This window comes from Felis catus, chromosome A1 (genome assembly GCF_018350175.1).
Source record: "Felis catus isolate Fca126 chromosome A1, F.catus_Fca126_mat1.0, whole genome shotgun sequence".
NCBI classification, from domain to species: domain Eukaryota; kingdom Metazoa; phylum Chordata; class Mammalia; order Carnivora; family Felidae; genus Felis; species Felis catus.
The window spans coordinates 215,397,278-215,417,660 of NC_058368.1; the positions used below are offsets into that span (position 1 = coordinate 215,397,278).

General features: G+C 35.6%; 2 long non-coding RNA genes across 2 annotated transcripts in view; both read left to right on the top strand.

The window, feature by feature from the left end:
• The window catches only part of LOC109493090, a 189,914-nt gene extending 181,366 nt beyond the window's left edge, over nt 1-8,548 (top strand). The window contains exons 5-6 of the long non-coding RNA XR_006586081.1: nt 3,346-3,378; nt 7,604-8,548. This is a non-coding gene — a long non-coding RNA (uncharacterized LOC109493090). The remainder of the gene's footprint in view (nt 1-3,345; nt 3,379-7,603) is intronic.
• A 1,231-nt stretch (nt 8,549-9,779) lies between these two features.
• LOC123380389 overlaps nt 9,780-20,383 on the top strand; it is a 35,485-nt gene continuing 24,881 nt past the window's right edge. The window contains exons 1-2 of the long non-coding RNA XR_006586083.1: nt 9,780-10,098; nt 10,249-10,291. This is a non-coding gene — a long non-coding RNA (uncharacterized LOC123380389). The remainder of the gene's footprint in view (nt 10,099-10,248; nt 10,292-20,383) is intronic.

Here is a 20,383-nt window from a genome sequence, read left to right on the forward strand (position 1 = left end):
TTAACAGAGACAAATTTTTTCGCTTGTGAAAAACAATTAACAAGATTGGTAGAATTTTAACATGAGGAAGACAAAGGGAGAGAAAGAGTGTGGCTGCATGAGTGTGAGAACACCATCACTAAGGAGTAAAAAGATTTATTACTACAATCCTGTTGATTTTTAGAAGGAAGCCCAGAGTGGGCTGATGCACTACAATCCAGAGGAGTGTAGTTTGAGAAAAGTCAAGCAGGGAGATTTCCGGTAAGATATCCGGCAGTGACATACGTGACCCTTAGATTTGGCAATGGAAGGTTTTCTGGGGTCCCAAACTTTTGGGAGAAGAAGACGAGCCATGCCAGATTGTAGTTAAATTAACTGTAGTGTTTGGATGATGGTTTGAAAAAATTTTATATGCAGACAGCTTATTCAAGAAATTTGTGGAGTAGAAGGCAAGAGTACAGTCTAGCAGGAAAGGGGTATATACAGTCAATACAAATTGTTTCCTTCTTTCTTCTTTTAATCTTTTTAATTGAAAAATTGAATGTGTTTACACATCTGCAAAGAAATTGGCCCACAGGACAATTGAATATTATTTCCCAGCTCTGTAAAAAAAATACATGGGGATAAATAATATGACATCAGTTGTTTTTATCATCTGAAAAACCTTGCTGCAAAGGGACAATAATCTTGGTTAAATGTAAAATATAATGTTATTTTGTTTGTTTGCGTTCACCTTCCTTTCAATAATAAGAGCTCTATTAAGGATTTATAATTGTGGCTTATTGAATATAGCATTCACAATGAAACTGACAGCCAATTAGTCAAGGATCTGTTGAATTAAGTAAAACTGCAATTTACATGCTATAAACAAAATGAAAGGGGAAAAAAACAGCATTAGTTAAGAGATAAAAAGATTAGAAAATCTTGTAGGCAACTGACCTTTGTTTCAGATGAATGCATTTCTGTACATACAGATACATTTAAGAGTAGTAAATGTATCTTGAATTCAATAGATAAAATGGCCAAAAGTCTATAATTATATTGTTCATTGTGTTAGGCAATTATTGTCAGTTTTAATGCTTCAGCACTGTATCATGCCTTAGGCAAATACTCTCTGTGTTCATGAATATTGGAGAGAGCAAGTCATAAATCTGTAAACTGAACATAAGCATCTTTCAAGCTGTCTGGCCTCTTGCAGTGTTTGCAAAGCTTAACATATATTTTAATCTGTGCTCTGCTGTTTTTATTTGCTGCTTTCCATCTTTCTGTCCATCTTCTTGCCTCCTGTCTTTCCATCGATCCATCATTTTTTCCAATTAAGGGCAAGCTAGATGACAGACATGACAGGCACTCACTGTCCAATGCCACAGATTCTAAGTAGAAGTAATTACTGTGTATAAAGCTGAAGCAGTGCACCAATGCTGCCACCATAGGTCCCCACGACAGTAGCCCACTTGTTTGAGTAATAGGCATACGGATGACGTGAAAGGTGGGGAATACTGAACACAGCCTCAGAAATGATCTTTTAAGATTAATCCCTTTTCCTTTTGACCCACTGAAAGTAAAACTTATGTTTCTCCAAATTTATAATTGAAGAAATTATTTCATAATGCATACTGGTATACTCTGAACAATTCAGCCCTGGAGGGAAAGATTTTTGGAAAAATGCTATAGGCTTTATGTGCAGAAATATCCTTGATTTTCTCTTGTTATAGGACTTGTCATTAGAAATAAGGAAACAGTACCTTGCAGCTGAGCTATAATAATGATATCTATTTATTCAGCCATGCGTACAGAGTGAATTGTGTATAAAATGTTGGACAGAGGCAAATACATACACATAATTTGTACGTATCACCATGTATGATTTATATGTATTTAGTAAGCTCAGAAGATATTTTTGGTTTGTGACTCTGTAATAAAAGATGTATCAGTTTTTAAACCAATGTATTAATCCTTGGTCCCTTTAGATGAAAACAGTGAGTTAGGGGTCCTGTTAGAAATGCAAGATTTGTGAGATTCACAAGAAAAATACATCCAAATTGTGTTTAATAAAATAATGATATCAGAGTAGACTGTAAGCAATCATTTTACTTGTTATAGTGTGGTATAACTTGAGATGTAATTTTTGTAAAGAAGCAGGAGACACCACTCTACAAATGATATAAAAGCTGTCCCAATGTCAAAATTGTTGTCTTTAATACAGTTCATCCAATTAAGGGGGGCTGAATTTGCCTTGGGGAGATAACTGTTTCTGTGTTTGGGGTAGAAAATTCACAAGATAGATCTGGTGCATACTACTACACCAGAAAAAAACATGGCTGTTCAAAATTAAGAGAGTCATGTCAGGAGGATCCAAGAGTTAGTTTTAATAGAAACTTATAGGCCGATATAAGATAGTTTGAATTTTTAAAAAAAAAAATGACTATACAATTGATTAAATCTCTTTAAGTATAGAAAATGAGTTCATAAAGACATTCATGAAAAGAAAAAAGTAGCATATGAAAATGACAAAAATCATTAGCGTTCACTAAAGCATCAACTCATTACTCTGAAAATAGATTAATGGTAAAGAAATACACATTTTACTATCTTTCTGGTAGGAATTCATTTTAGGATCATTGCATAACTTCGAAAGTCACTTTTCTTAAAAATGAAATCTAGGTCATAAAGAAGAAATTATCAAATTTAAGTAACTTTCTTTTGCAATTTATATTGAAATACATAATCTAATCAACAGTCATGATGGCTGATACCATTGTGCTAAGGTAGAGTGTTAGCGGGAAGTATTATAATAAAGGAGTTAGGTCTCTACTGGAAAGCATTACAATCTTAGCATCAGAGAGAGGTTAGTTACTATGAAGGAAATAGCCTTAGCTTCAAGTTTCCTTATTTGCATTTGCCACTTCCAAGCTCTGAGAGACCAGAGCAATGTGTGAAGTTTGCAGTAACTAGTTAGGGTTTTGTTTTGTTTTGTTTTTTAATTTTAATTGTTGTGTGTGTGTGTGTGTGTGTGTGTGTGTGTATGTATGTGTATGTATGATTTCCTTATTATTTTTTTCTTTCAAAAACTTTTTAATGTTTATTTATTTTTGAGAAAGACACAGTGTGAGCAGAGGAGGGGCAGAGAGAGAGGGAGACACAGACTTCAGAGCAAGCTCCATCCAGGTTCTGAGCTGTCAGCACAGAGCCCAATGCAGGGCTCAAACTCATAAACCACAAGATCATGACCTGAGCGGAAGTCAGATGCTTAACGGACTGAGCCACCCAGATGCTCCATTTCCTTATTATTTCTAACTAAATACTTATACTAGTAATTTTTTTTTGGTAATTTTTAATTTTTTAATGTGTTTGTTTGTTACACAGGAGACTTCCAGTTGTAAGAGCTCCAGGCTTCAGGTAATTTGGATTCATTCGTTATTAGAACCACTAGATTTGAGACAAACATTACGTGTTTCCCCATGTTATGCAATGCAACCATCCAAAACTACTCCAAAACTCTTGCCAACAGTTTTGAAACTTAATGTATTCAAACCTTTATATCTATTGTTCAGAAACATTCAGAAAATATGAAGAACAAAGGAAAAAGTTAAACTATCCCATAAGGAAACAATTCATAAAATTCAAAATATTGAGTATACTATAAAATAATTGAATACATTTTTAAAAACTATTAGTGGAATAGAATAACAAAAAATCAGAATGTTGGATTGCATGTTTTTTATGCTGAAGTAACAAGAAATATTTTTTATAAGGAATAGTGTAAGTTGATTATGGATTATTATATAATATTCACAAATCATAAAATGTATGATATGAAAATATGATTGTATTTATGTAAGAAATATTTTTATTATTATTTTTGAAATTCATGCTAATTTTAAAATTGTTCGGTTTAAAGAACAAATATTTGGGGATAGCTTTGAAACATGTGGAAAAACATGTTTTGTTAAAGCTTGTTGATGAGTTCCTAAGAGTAACTGACCTTTCTGCTGAATAGTTGAAAATATTGAAAATTTGTGAATATTTGGAAATTTTATAATTCAAAAATATTTAAAGCTTTTCTCACAAGCTTTCTATCTACTTACACCATCACTGAGTGGTATTTATTTCTGGCATGCCAGGATGGGTAAGCATGTTAACAAATATAGGCAAAAAGGGAAAAATACAGATAAATTGGACCACATCAAAATTAAAAGCATTTGTGCATCAGAGGATACTATCAGGGTGAAATGTAATCGACAGAGTGGAAGAAAATATTGGCAAATTATATATCCTATAAGGGAGAGATATCCATGATATATAAAGATCTACATCTCAACAATAAGCATACAGGAAACCCAATTAAAGTATAAAGGACTTGAGTGGACATTTCTCCAGGGAGATTCTAGAAGTAGCCCCTGAGCACATGAGAACATGTTAAACATCACTAGCCTTGGGGGAAACTTGGATCAAGACTATGATGGCATGACACTACATGCTCTGGGATGGCTGTTATCAAGGAAAACAAAACAAAACAAAACGAAATAAACAAAACAAAACAAAACAAAATACCAAGTGTAGGTAAAGATATGGAGAGGTTGGAATCCTTGGGCATTACTGATGGGAACATAAAATTTTGCAGTGGGTATGGAGGAAAGTACGTGTGTTCCTCATAAGTTGCACTTGTAATTACCTTGTGATACAGCATTTCCACTTCTGGGTATGTACCCATAAGAGGTGGAATGAGGACTTGAAAAGATGCTGGTATGGTCATGTTCGTGGCAGTATTTTTCACAGCAGCCAAGGAGTAGAAGCAACCCAGGCGTGCATCCAAGACTAAGAGGATAAAATGCAGCCTACACATACTTTAGACTATTGCTCAGACCTGAAAGAGAAGGAAATCCTGGCATATGCTACAGTTTAGATGCACCTTGCAGATGTTACACTAGATGAAGTAGGCCAGTCTCAGAAGGATAAGTATTGTATGATTCCACTTGTGTGGAAGTGCCTAGGATGGTGAGTTTCATAGAGACAGACAGACAGATGGTGGGATAGTAGTTACTAGGGGCTGCAGGGAGGGGAAAATGAGGAGTTGGTATTTAATGGGTACAGAATTTCAGTTGAGGAGGATGGAGAGGTTCTGGGAAAGGATGGTGGTGATGGTTACGCTGAAGTGTGGGTGTGCTTGAGGTACAGCTTGATGCTGGAAATGATGAGAATTGTGGATTTTCCATTGTGTGTATTTTGTCACAACAGACAAAAAAAGAAAACAATTTAACAAAATAAATTCGAAAAAATCAGAAATATACCACGTACACATAAAAATACTATGCTTACAAAACCACATTAGCTTTATATTTATGGGCTCATATTTATCATTTCACAGGAATTTTTGGTGGTAAGTGTGGATTGCTGCTTTTCACACTCATTAATAAATAGCATAGACTCCTTTGGGGACCTCTCTGAATTTTCACATGTCCAATATCACATCAGAAACAAAGGCCCACCACTAAAAGAAAAAAATTTAAAAAGAAAAAAAAATATATCATCTGTTATATATGCACTTATATCAATAGTCAGCAAACTTTTTCTTTAAAATGCAAAAATAAGTATTTTAGACTTTGCAGGCCATACATAATTTGTTGCAACTATATAAATCTTCTGTTGTAGTACAAAAGCAACCATAAACAATACATCAATGAATAGGCATAGCTGACTCCATTAAAACTTGATTTATAGGAACAGTCATTGCCCGGCCCTAGATAATTTGCTGGCCATAATCTTTACCATGTGGTATATTTGATTTTTAAGAGATTCAGCTTTCCTTTCGGCACTCAGCTGAAGCTAATAGCTGGACTAAATGTAACCTAGGTAGGCCTATGAAGTGCACTGGGGTGGAGTCCTCAGTAGCTGCAGCAGTCATGATTAGTGTTGGCAATCACTCCAGGCCTTTTCCTCTTTCATTCTGATCTTTAAAAAAAAAATTAACATTTATTTATTCTTGAGAGACATAGTGCGAATAGAGGAGGGGCAGAGAGAGACAGCGACAGGATCTGAAGCAGGCTCCAGGCTCTGAGGTGTCAGCACAGAGCCGGATGTGGGGCTCAAACCCACAAATCGTGAGATCATGACCTGAGTGGAAGTCGGAGACTCAACTGAGCCACCCAGGCGTCCCTCAGTATCTAATCTTTAAATTAAGTATTGTCGGGTGCCTGGCTGGCTCTGTCAGAAGAGTGAGCAACTCTTGATTTTGGGGTCGTGAGTTTGAGCCTCATGTTGGGTGGAGAGCTTAGTTAAAGAAATAAAACTTAAATTAAGCATTGTCACGTGACTTGCTTTGGCCAGTAAAATGTGACCAGAAGTATTATATGAATTTCCAGTTGGAGAATTTTGAAATCTAGGTGCGACCTGCCATTTAGTCTTCTCCTGACTCTAATGATTGTGGAAATACATGTTAAGATTGAGTCTCTATCATCTTAGATATCTGAGTGACAATCATAAACAGAAAGTCCCTGCAGTACCACAATAGACATGTTTAATTGGCAAGGAGTAAATTTTGTTTGTGTTAAACCAATGAGGTTTTGTGATTTTAAATTATCACAACATAATTTTATCCATCATGTGTGATATTACACTATTAGATTAATAATTATATAATTTAAAAATTTTTATCAATCATAAATCATGGTTTGCCAATATCTGAAGCACTGATTGAAGAGGTGACCTATTGAAGGGTATCGAGGTTTGCATCGACATAGTTATGCATTGACATAACTATGCATAATATTGCATCGACAATGTTAGTGATGAAACATTTTGGAAATGCGCTAAGTCCTCATGAAGCAGACCATAAGCAGTATTGGCACAGGCTTTCTTAGCTCACACAGCCCAAACTTGATTTTTATCTGGAGTACCATAAATCTATATCAATGTAATTCCTGTAATTGCTACTTCCATCTCAACCATCGACTATGAAAATTAGGAATTGCAAAGCATATTTTATAATGCTGATTTTAATACCGAGGCATGTAAAAACAACATGATTTTCTTACATGTATGTAAAAAAATTAAAGATGAGTCAAAGTCACTTTCCTTCCCTTTGCCTATTGAGAAAGCTCATCTTGATTTTAAAACATAGTCCTTTTTATTATAGCTCTATTTAATTTTAACTTTATTCTGATAGAAAGGACCCAAACTAATGAATAATCTATACATATGACATGAATTCTAAAATAAAATAAAATAGAATAAAGACAAAAAATAAATTGTATTGTGCATATTGCTAATTCAGGTTACCCATTTCATCGTAACACATACTTGACTTTCTAATATTTAACTTATAACCCTTTATCATTAACCTTGAAAAAAATAAAATCCAAACCTACCATTGAATATCCACAGCATGTCAGTTGGGTCTCTGAATTTTATGAATCTGATCATTCTGTGAAACACAGCATTCATCATTTTAGTCTATGTATGAAAAATGCTGAGAGTATTTCATTACGTATTCCTTGCCACAGGTGTAGACAAATGATGATGACAAGCTGTGAACCCAAAAACTGTATTTAACGGTCTATTAGAATAGGTTGAACATTGACAGTGAAAACATTTATTGATAAAATTTCTAACTCATGCTGTGCAGGGAATGGATGACAGAGGGAACCGACTCCTGACTATCAGCGCGCACCAGGGAAAACACAAGCAATGAATGTGTTCGCAACCTCTGTCACCTCCTATTTGCTTTACATTTACCATTGGTTTTAATAAATAGGAGCCGGGTTCCAACAAATCTCAGCAGGGTTCTTCAACTTCTGTCTGCTCTGCACTTCTGCAGCTAACACATCTGCTTGAACACATCAGCTATGAGAAGTGCACATTTTGAGTCTTCCCAGGATCTGCAACTTGGGCAAGGGCAGCAGTAACGTAGAGACCCTCCACAGTTTTAAGACATTTTTCAAATCCCCTTCTAGGGCAATTTGTCCCCAAGAGCAGCGTATGCAGTCTTTAGAAAAGCCTTAAACATCTGCTTGAGACACCGATGTTTCACAGACTTCAAAGGCAACAGATGTGACAATGCACAGGGATTCATTGAGCCTTAGGTTAGACTGGGGAGATCAATGACCCTGGGCTTTAACTTAAGCAAATATATTATCTGAGTTAGTTTTTTTCTCCACAAAATATCTGTTTAGTAATTTTTATAGTGCTTATTATGGTTAATTTTGGCTTTCAGTCTACAGCCTCTTCTCGTTTCCAGAATTACTGAGGTCAACACCTATTTTTCCACAAACCCCCTTAAGTGTGATTGTTTTATACATTTGTACTAAGTTCGATCGGTCACATACTGCATGCCATTGCAGGATTCTCCTGACATTTTAATGATTTTTTTTAATTTGCAGATATTATAGTTCACCCTTTGTGCTATGAATTTCTATGGGTTTTAACAAATGAATAGTATCAGATGTCCATCAGTACAATATTATACAGAATAATTTCACTGCCTTAAAAAAATTCCCTGTACTTCTATTTAACATTTGTCTGACCCCAGACACCTGGCAATCACTGTTTTTTTTTTTCAAATCATTTTTATAGTTTCACCTTTTCCAGAACGTCATATTTTTCATTATTTATTCTTTTCAGACCAGCGTCTCTCACTGACCAATATACATTTATAATTCATCCATATATTTCTGTGACTTAGTACCTCATTTATTTTTATCATTGAATAACATCCCCTTGTTTGGATATACCATAGTTGTTTATTCACACCTCCTGAAGGACATCTTGGTCACTTCTGGGTTTGGACAATTGTGAGGAAAGCTGGCATGTTTATTGGCACGTAGTATTTTTTTTTCAGAACTTTATCTTTGATTTTTCTATACTTTCTTTGTCTTTGATTTTCTATAGTTTCTATGACATGCCTGCATATAGTCTTTTGGCATTTATTCTGCTTAATGTCTCTGAGCTTCCTGCATCTCTGATTTGGTGTCTGACATTAATTTGGGGGGAATTGTCAGTAATTGTCATTGAAAATATTTCTTCTGCTCCTTTCTCTCTTTCTTCGCCTGGCATTCTCATACATATATATTACCTTTTGTGGTTCTCCCACACTCCTTAGATATCCTTTTTTCTTTTCTTTTCTTTTCTTTTCTTTTCTTTTCTTTTCTTTTCTTTTCTTTTCTTTTCTTTCTTTTCTCTTTTCTTTTCTCTTTCCTTTCCTTTCCTTTCCTTTCCTTTCCTTTCCTTTCCTTTCCTTTCCTTTCCTTTCCTTTCCTTCTCTTCTCTTCTCTTCTCTTCTCTTCTCTTCTCTTCTCTTCTCTTCTCTTTTTTTCTTTTCTTCTTTAATTCAGTCTTTGCCCTCTTTGCTTCTCCGTCTTGAAGGTTTATATCGAAATTATCTCAAGCACAGAGATTCTTTCCTCAGCTGCATCTAGTCCACTCATTATCCCATCAAGGCAATCTTCATTTTTGTTAGTGCTTTTGATCTCTAGTACTGCCTTTTGGTTTTTTCTTAGGACTTCTCTCTCTCTTGTTATATTGCCCATCTGTTTTTGAATGTTAACTACTCTATCCATTATGCCCCTTAGCATATTAATGTTCTTTTAAAAGTCCTGGTATGATAATTCCCACTTTGAGGCTTCCTCTGTCCCTTCAAATTGTTGTATTTTTCCCCACATTTTAGAATGCCTTGTATTTTTTTTTCTTGATAGCCAGACGAGAACAAGGAACTGCTGTGTATAGGTTTTTAGTATGTGGTGTCAAGGTATTGGGAAAAGGGAAGTGTTCTCTGGCCCTACTATGATTAGATCTCTGTTTTTTAGTGAGCTTAGACTGTGAACTTTACAAGTATTTCTCTCTTTTTTTCCCTCTCTCCTTAGGTAGCTGAGGATGGCTAAGTGGGTTGGAGTTGATACTTTCCTCCTCCTTTATGGAAAGCTATACTTGACTGAGGTTGGGTTTTCACCTTCTCCCAGGTGAGTTAGGGAGGGACTGATAACAGCCAGCACATTAGTTTCTGGTTAATTTGTTTCTTCTGAGAGCAGGCCTCCTTAAGAACAGAGTGCTCTGGCGTTTTTCAAAATGGTTCCTTTTCTCTTGCTGCCACTGGAAGCCAGAGGGGATTCTTCTCTCCTACTTACGGTGAGAATCTTGTTGGGCTCCTAGAGGTAAAATTCACGAAAATGTGAGAGCCCCTGTAACTGGGTCCCCCTGGAGTTTTTAACTGTCTGGAGATGTCCACACTGAGCCTCTAGCACTTAATCAGCTACAGTTCATGTTTTCCTCCTCCAGCACTGGCTCCCTTCGCATCTTCTGCTGCTGAGTCTCTGCTCAGGTAAGTCCTGATACCTGTATGCACTTGGGTGACTCTCTCCAATCTTAGGGGCGGTGGTTTGTGTCGTGTCCTCTTTTATGGATTTAAGAGGAGTTGTTGGTTTCTGAAGTCTGTTCAGCTTTTTTCTTGTTAGTATGGGGTGGTGACTTCCAAACTCCTTATATGTAGAATCAGAAACCTGAAGCCTGCAGGGTTTCTGTGAATATAAGTTTTCAGTAAGTTGGGTAACTTGCCTAGGGGTATGACTGCTAGATTGTATGGTTAAGTGTATGTATAACATTGTAAGAAATTGCCAAACTATCTTCCAAAACCTTTTGCTTTCCCATCATCAGTGAATGGGAGTCCCTGTTTCTCTGCATCCATGCCAGCTATTATTATTACATTTTTGGATTTTAGTCATTGTAATGTTGTGTAGTCCTATCTTTTCTTGTTTTAATTTTCAGTTTTCTAATGATAAATGATTTTCAGCATATTTTCATATGATTTGCCATTTGTATGTCCTTTATGGTAAGGTATTCAGATATTTTGCCTATTAATACTTTTATTGTTGAGTCTTTAAATCCTTCTCTGTATTTTGCATACAAGACCTTTGTCAGGTATGTGTTTTTTTTTTTAAATAGTTTATTCCAGTCAATAGCTTGTCTTTCTATTCTTTTAAAAGTTTCTTTTACAGCATGTATATTTTTAGTTTTAATAAAGCCCAACTTAAGTTTTTCTCTCATGGAATGTGCTTTTGATATTGTATCTAAAAACCTATTACCAAATTCAAGGCCACTTAGATTTTCCCTTTCTTCACTTTTGTGGTGATACATTTAAGCATCTTGTTGTTTGCAAACCTTTTTAACCATTGCAATTCAGTAAAAGCTCTAAAATCGGAATATTTAGCTTCCTAATTTTCTCTTTAACTATTGATTTATTAGTCTGAAAAAGATGCAGTCTAAAAAATGTTAGTCCTTTAGAAATTTAAAGGACTTTCTAGCAAGTTCCATGCATTCTAATGACACTTCAGTCGTTTTACAGAGTTTTCTTCAAAGGCTTAAATATTTGAAGAGTAACAGAAATTTATACTGCCACATGGAAGCTCTTTCTTTTGTCTTCTGTTTTATTTTCACATTAGTTTAGTGGCAAAATTTTACAGTCAGTTGTAGTGTGTATATAAAATATTTTCAGATCTCCGTTTCTTTTTTCCGCGTCTTATTGAGTAATAATTGAGAAACATCACTGTAGACTTAAGGTGTATACTGGCTTGATTTCTAGGTATTGTAAAATAATTCCCACAAAAGATTCAGCTAAAGTCCATTTTCTCATGTAGATACAATTTAAAAAAGGAAAAAAGAAGAAGGTTGTTTTTTGTGATGAAGATTCCGTATTTACTTAATATTTAGTATTTAGTATTTAATTTCCTATATGCCATGCAGCAGTGTTAACTGTTGTTTTTTTAATATGCATTTCTGTCAATTGAGATAAAATTTAACAATTTCCTGGAAACAAGATGTTGACATAACTTGGAATTGAGGTGTATTTTACATGACCTCCGATTGCCAAAGGGGTTTAGGATATGAACGCACTCATACATTTTGGTTTTGATCTATATTTTTTTCAGGAGAGCTGACACACAATGTTACATTAATTTCAGCTATATAAGATAGTGATTCAACAAGTCTATACATTATACTATGCTGCCCACAACTGTAGCTACCATCTGTCACCATGCAACCCCGTTACAATGCCACTGACTATATTCCCTACGATGAACTTTTTATTCTCCTGACTTATTCCATACTGGAAGCCTGTATCTCCCACTCCCCTCCACCCATTTTGCCCATTCTTCCACTTCCTCCCCTCTGGCAAGGGGAGGGTTCTCTGTATTTATAGGTATGTATTTATAGGTATGATTCCACTTCCTCCCCTCTGGCAAGGTGTGTTCTCTGTATTTATAGGTATGATTCTGCTTTTTGTTTGTTTATTCATTTGTGTGTGTGTGTGTATTTAAGATTCTGCATATCATTCAAATCATATGATATTTGGGTTTCTCTGTATAACTTACTTCACTTAGCATAAAACCTGTCTAGGTCCATCTATGTTGTCTCAAATGACGCGATCTCATTCTTCTTTATGGCGAGTAATCTTCCATTACACGCAAACACACACACACACACACACACACACACACACACACACACACAGTGTCTTCTTTATTCATCTATCAATGGACACTTAAGTTGCTTCCATATCTTGGTTATTGTAAATAATGATGCAATAAACAGAGGGGTGCATATGTTTTTTTTTTTTTTTGAATTAGTGTTTTCATTTTTCTTAAATACCCAGTAGTGGAATTATTGAATCCTATAGTATATTTATTTTTTTAATTTTTCGAGGAAACTCCATACTGTTTTCCACAGTGGTTGCACTAATTTACATTCACACTAACAGTTACACGAGAGTTCCTTTTTCTCCACATTCTTGCCAATACTTGTTGTTTCTTGTGTTTTTGGTTTTAGTCATTTTGATAGATGTTAGGTGATATTTCACTGTGGTTTTGATTTGCATTTCCCTGAGGATTATTGATGTTGAACACCTTTTCATGTGTCAGATGGCCATCTGTATGTTTTCTTTGGAAAAATGTCTATTCATGTCCTCTGCCTATTTTAATCAGATTATTTGTAGTGTTGTGTTTGTGGAGTTGTATAAGTTCTTATATTTTGTATATTAACCCCTTATTGGATGGTTTGGATATTTTTTTTTTGGTTTGTATATTTTTTAATAAATAAATTATAGGGGCGCCTGGGTGGCGCAGTCGGTTAAGTGTCCGACTTCAGCCAGGTCACGATCTCGCGGTCCGTGAGTTCGAGCCCCGTGTCAGGCTCTGGGCTGATGGCTCAGAGCTTGGAGCCTGTTTCCGATTCTGTGTCTCCCTCTCTCTCTGCCCCACCCCCATTCATGCTCTGTCTCTCTCTGTCCCAAATAAATAAATAAACGTTGAAAAAAAAATTAAAAAAAATAAATTATAGGTAAACAGCTGTAATATATAATTTCTGATAAAAATTGAAGGATCAAAAAGAAATCAGTTCATTCAAAATGCTAGAAATCTCAGACTAAAAGAAGATAGTGAACCTGATCACAAAAAGAGTTAATATGAAAGGAAAAATAGGCATTTGTCAATGACCCTAGAATCATCTCCTTTTATACCTTCAATGATTTTAATAGTATTTTATCTATCTATGTCAACTTTTTTTCAGTGATGATAGAAAAATGCCATAGGAGCACCTGAGTGGCTCAGTTAAGTGGCTGACTTTGGCTCAGGTCATGATCTCACAGCTTGTGAGTTCAAGCCCCACATCGGGCTCTGTACTGACAGCTGGGAGCCTGGACCCTGCTTCGGATTCTGTGTCTCCCTCTCTCTCTGTTCCTTCCTGCTCATTCTCTCTCTCTCTCTCTCTCTCAAAAATGAATAACTATTAAAAATGGCATAAATGATTTATGATTCAAATTTACTAATCAGGGCAAGAAATTTTCTTTATATGATAGGAAAGTTCCATGTGAAATACTCTATTTAAATAAAGAGGAGAAAATGTGGAAAGATTCCACCATGTAGTAACCTGACATAGTGAAGGTGCTCAAAGTGCTTGCTGAATAAGTTCTAAAATGATTATGAAAAGTTGGCCCAGCAAAAGTTGAAGAAATTGTATCAATATTTTTGAGTCTAGTTCGCCAGGAATATTAATATTTGCTAAGTACCATTACGTATTTTGCAATCCTTATTCCACATATTTTACATACACTAATTTATTCACCCCCAATTATCTTGTGAGTGGCTGCACCTTACAAGCAATTTACCACTTGTGATTCATCTTTGGTTTATATAAAATTGGTACCTAGATCTAAGTTTGATTATGAGCTTATGTGTGATTAAGACACTCATACCCACTGCATTGAATTGAAGGCCGTGGAGGCCTGGTCCAGGCAAAAGCATATGCCATGAGGTGGAAGTAGCATACAAAGACTTCATTGGAGCAGCGCTTGCCCGCCACAGAGGAGAAAATCCCCCTCAAAAGGAGACATTTTGGACACTGGGGCAGGACCGTCATCCAGAAAGAGAGCCCGCCAAAGGAATTACTTGGGAGGAAAATTGAAGAGGAGGCTTAGTGTCAGGAGGTGTTACTCAGCAGCAAGATAGGGACTTTCTGGGTTTGAGAGACGTGGCTTGGGATCGGGGATGGCCCCAGGGTTATCTTATTTACCACTAGCAGATGCCGGGTGCAGTTTCACGGAGTATGGGAAGCAGGCCAGCTTCTAAATAGCTAAATATATGCTAATTTGGACTATATTTAAGGCAATTGGATGTGTAAGAATAGGAGTTTTGTACCAGCAGGCTTTTGAGCTAATAGTCTTAGACTGCTGTAAAGAAGCAAACCATACTAGGGCCTTATGGGGCTCATTTGTATAACATCTCTCAAGACACAATAAATAAGCATACATTTTGCTGATTTTTAAATTACTTGGTATAAATACATGTAACATCACATGAGCTGTACCTTTTTTGAAATGTTTATTTGTATTTGAGAAAGAGAAAGAGAGCGCGTAAGCGAGTCAGGGAGGGGTCAGAAAGAGATGAAGATAGAAATGGAAGCAGGATCCAGGCTCTGAGCTGCTAGCACAGAGCCTGATGCAGGACTTGAAATCAGGAGCCAGGAGATCATGACCGAGCCAAAGTCTGACGCTTACCCAACAGAGCCTCCCAGGCACCCCTGAGCTGTACTTTCAAACACACACACACGCACAAGCTCTAAAACTATTAAATATTAGGAAAAAAGTTTTCTACATAGGCTATCATCCAACAAGATTTGCTTAGGGAATTTCTTTGTGCTTTTTTGCCTTTAAGCAATTGTTAGTCAGCTAAGGCTGCCATAATAAGACACCGTGGGTACATTGGGTGATTTAAACAATAGAAATTGATTTTCTCATTGCTTTAGAGGCTGAAAGTCCACAGTCAAGGTGTTTGGCAAGTTTGGTCTTTCCCTAAGACTTCTCTCCTTGGCTTGCTTGACTTCTTGCTGTGTCTTCATGTGAACTTTTAATGGTGTCTCTTCTAATAAGGACACCAATTTTATTGGATTAGGGTTCCAAACTTACTGACCTCATTTAACCTCCTCAAAGGCTCTATTTTCAAATATAGTCCTTTGAGGGTTAGGATTTCAACATATGAATTGGGGGGCATAATTCAGTCTATAATATTTAATCTCTGGCTTGCTTTTGTAAATATATAATATACATACATAAATGTTCACATATTTATATATAATACATATATTTGCATACACATAAATGTTTTCATTTACATATAATACATGCCCCCAAATTTCACCATTTTAATTGGGTGTGTGTTGTATACCAAGTATCGACTTCACTTGAACAAGAATTGCAGATTCATTTGGCTTATGAAATTCAGTTCATTTATAATCACAGTTTCACACAGCACTTCAGAGAACAGGAAATTAACTTTTCTAGCTGAATAAAACCAAACATGGAAACAAGTTTGTAGTTCCTAAAAGAGCTTTGTAAATGATTTTGTATCACACATTGCATTTAATTTATTCCAGCAGACATTAAAATATCTGTTAAATACTCTTTTTTCATGAAGATGTTCACAACCACCAAATGGAATAGCCATCATATTCTTAAGAGTTCAACATAATTGTCAAGAATAGACTTTATTGAGGGGCGCCTGGGTGGCACAGTCGGTTAAGCGTCCGACTTCAGCCAGGTCACGATCTCGCGGTCCGTGAGTTCGAGCCCCGCGTCAGGCTCTGGGCTGATGGCTCAGAGCCTGGAGCCTGTTTCCGATTCTGTGTCTCCCTCTCTCTCTGCCCCTCCCCTGTTCATGCTCTGTCTCTCTCTGTCCCAAAAATAAAATAAAATAAAATAAAAAAAAAACGTTGAAAAAAAAAACAATAGACTTTATTGAAATCAACCAATTCCATTAAAATGAATACATTGAAAGGATTCTCAGAAATGAGAAGGAATGGTTATGAGTTACTGACATTTGAGCTCTATAAGGAAATTTGAGCTCCATGGTTTTTGTTTATACGTGCAAATAGACAAAAGCTGGTAGCATTTCAGTTTAAAATGATTCTATATTAAGTTTATGCATCCCTACAAATATTTGGTAATTTTCAAAACTGTATCTGCATGCAAGACACTTTTCTAGGGTTTAGGACTAGATCTCTGAATAAAACAAATACCCTGCCCTCATGGAACTTCCTTCCAGCACAGAGGCAGATAATAATCAAATTCCTCCTTTAATTTGGTTTTCCCCTTTGGGACTAGCCCTTGACCTTGACAGAAGCTTATTGGTATTCACATAAATATATATCTGTAATTTCTAAACTATAAAATGTTCATATAGGGGCGCCTGGGTGGCGCAGTCGGTTAAGCGTCCGACTTCAGCCAGGTCACGATCTCGCGGTCCGGGAGTTCGAGCCCCGCATCAGGCTCTGGGCTGATGGCTCAGAGCCTGGAGCCTGTTTCCGATTCTGTGTCTCCCTCTCTCTCTGCCCCTCCCCCGTTCATGCTCTGTCTCTCTCTGTCCCAAAAATAAATAAACGTTGAAAAAAAAAATTTAAAATGTTCATATAATAGTGGTACCTGTAACCATTTCAGGGGACTAGCATGGCCTACATAATCTAAATGGCTAAAATAGTCAGTAAAGACAATTCAGCTTTAATTTCTAAATTACTCTAAAAAGTAGACAGAAATGCAAGAGCCATATAAACAAATGGTTAAGAAATTAATTTTTTGCTCTCCTTGACTCAGTTCTTTGTTATGTAATAACTCTATGATATGAGGTAATCTATCTCCACAAAACTCAGATGTTTTCTGGGTAAAATGAAGGAAATAGTAACTATATTAAAGGCAACTCTCAGTATGATGGAAGTTAATATGTACATTGTATTTAGCATGATGCCTATCATGTAAGATTCATTCAGATTTGTAGTAGCTATTGCTGAAATGTAGATGTGTTAAAGAGGTGTAAAAGTTTCTATCTGGGGCAAATTTCTTTCATATAGATTTTTTAAAATAAAACTCATTCTATAGTGTATGAGAAACTTTACATAAATGGTTATTATAATAGCACTGCCCTAGAAAACAGAATTATTTCCTGGCTGTATATGTTCAAAATTCAAGAATATTTTGATGTGTTTGTGAGAAAATTTTCAGTAATCTCAAATTTATTTTTGATACATTTGTATTCTCCAGGTTTTATATGTAAAATATATATATATTTTATATATATATATATATAAAATCAAATATTCTCACTACTAGAGTGTCAATTTACAGATAAGCATATATTTTATATATGTATATATGTATGTATTTACGTATGTATAATATGTATATTATTTATGTATACTTTAATATATATACGCATGTACACATGTTGTTATACACACATATTTTACCTTGTCTTTCATCTGAGAGGGCTCAGGAGTAAGAACTCTCCAGTAGCAATGGGTACACTTAGTAATGTTATTTTGGTTTCTAATTCCTCATTATTCAATAAAAGGAACCAGTGCTTCCTGAAGAAATGGCTGCCTCTAGCATCAGAGGAGGAAATTCACCATATGAGCCTAGAGGATCATCTAGTGCCAGGAAGCAAGGAAGGGCAACAAAACACCTATAATGATGAGAGTAGGTTGAAGAGACAGAGAACCAACTGAAAAAGGTCCCAATGGCTAAAGCTGGAAAAATTTGAGCATCAAAATAAATTAAGTGTATTGAGTTGTAACATAAAGTATAAAATTAACATCAATGAGGCCATATTTATATAAATAAATGATTATTGAATTGCGAATAATTTAGATACTCCACCCTCAAAGACATGGAACATAACTCTCATTTCTGAAATGTGGCCTATACACAGTGATTTCCTTCCAATGAGTAGAGAATGAGAGACAGGGTACAGGAAAAATTAAAACAAAAACCAAAAACTTTATAGTGGAAAAAAATTGAAATGCTATCTCAGCCAGGTGGTCAAGGTCAACATGAACATTGCTAAATTATGTTGATAGTATATACACTTGATATGATCAAAATGTCATGTCTCTTCTGTGCATTTTCTTCTCCAAATCTCAGACTCCCATGTAATAATAATAAAACATCAGGCAACACTCAATTTAGGGACATTTTGAAAAGATACCTGAACAGTTAGTTCTCAAACTGTCAAAATCATCAAAATCAAGAAAGGCATTAGAATCTGTCAACAGCCAAGAGGACCCTAAGGTGACATGACAACTAAACAGTGTGGTATCCTTGATGAGTTTCTGGAAAAGAAGACATTAGGTAAAAACTAAACAAATCTGAATAAAGTATGGACCTTAGCTAATAATTAGTTAATAATATAGCAATTTTGGTTCATTAACTGTGACAAATGGACCACAACTAATACATGTTGTTATGACAGAGGCTACTGGATATTAAATACATGAGAACTTTCTGAACTATCTTCACATTTTTTCCTATAAATCGAAAACTATTCTAAACACTACATTTACTAATGTATAATCAGAAATTTTAAAAAATTCTGGTTGGATGGTTTGGATGGTTCAGTAATAAAATGGTGGTGTTCAAAGGGAAGTCATGGAAATAAATACACTCAAAATTAAAAGTTTATGTACAGAGTGAATATAACTATACCTGTTTTCTTTTTAAAATTATCTAAATGTTTGAAATACTTACATAATGAGGCAAAATAAAGGCAAAAGAAAATAAAGGTAATAGAATCTTTTTAAAAGTGACTCATCTGGGTGCCTGCATGGCTCAGTTGGTCAAGTGTCTGACTTTGGCTCAGGTCATTGTCTTGCAGTTCATGAATTTGAGCCCTGTGTTGGGCTCTATGATGACAGCTCAGAGCCTGAATCCTACTTTGGATTCTGTGTCTCCTTTTCTCTGCCTCTCCCACACTCACACTGTCTCTCTTTCTCTTAGAAATAAATTAAAAAACAATTTTACAGTAACTCATTTGATTCATGTCAAATTCATATCAAATGAATACTATTATTTATACTTGACCAAAAGTTTGCAAAAAAATGACTATCTTTATTTACTTTGTGGTAAATATGTAATTTTAAAATACAACTTTTAAAATATGTCATGACTGGTAGAGTATAGAACTGACAAATCAGAGCAGATAATGGTGGTGAATAGCAATCATACCTACCTAACACCTAAATATTAGACTGGCACTCCTAAATGTAGAATGTCAATACATCCCAAAGATAAGATGTTTAGACGGAGTACCTGAAGTTTTGCTATGTTTCATAGTGAAAGAAAATTATATTATAAAAACAGGTGTAATGACAAATTTCCACAACCAGCATACTCCAAGCCCAAATCTGGGGCACAGATCTAAAGGAAGCAAGGAGGAACCATTACTCATCTTCCTGACCTCAGTGTTCCACTTCCTGTCATTTGGGAGCTCCATTGCTCTTTGACTATGACATTTGGTACATATCTCCTCCCTTGGACAGATTCCTATTCATCCTTCAAGAACCGGATCAAAAATCAGTTTCTTCAAGAAGTCTTCTATGAAACCACCGGAGTTAACTGCCCCTCATCAGTATTTTTATATAGTATTGTGTTTATTTTTTTCATTCATTCAACAAATATTTACCACGTAGATACTATATTCTAGGTCCATATTTGTATCTCTGTACCATCATTCCTTGAACTGTATGACAGCCACATCTGATTATCCTACTGGACTCAGACCTGGTGATCTTGGTGTAAAATGGAGAGAAAGGAGTCCTCACCTACTTCTCACAGCCAGCTGTTTGCATGCAGTACATCCTTTATTAACCAGATTTTACACATGTGAAAAATGAGACACTAGAACGTAGGTAACGTGACTGGGATAAAATTTTCTTCTTTATTCTTTTGATGTAATTGAAGATTGATGTTTAGCCAATTCAGAATAAATCCTATTCGGTCTAGTATGAAAATTCTTTTTACAAAGTTTTGGGCTTAGTGTCCTATAACTCTTTAGGATTTTTCATCTCCTTAAGAGAGATGTTGGCTTGTAGTTTTATTGTA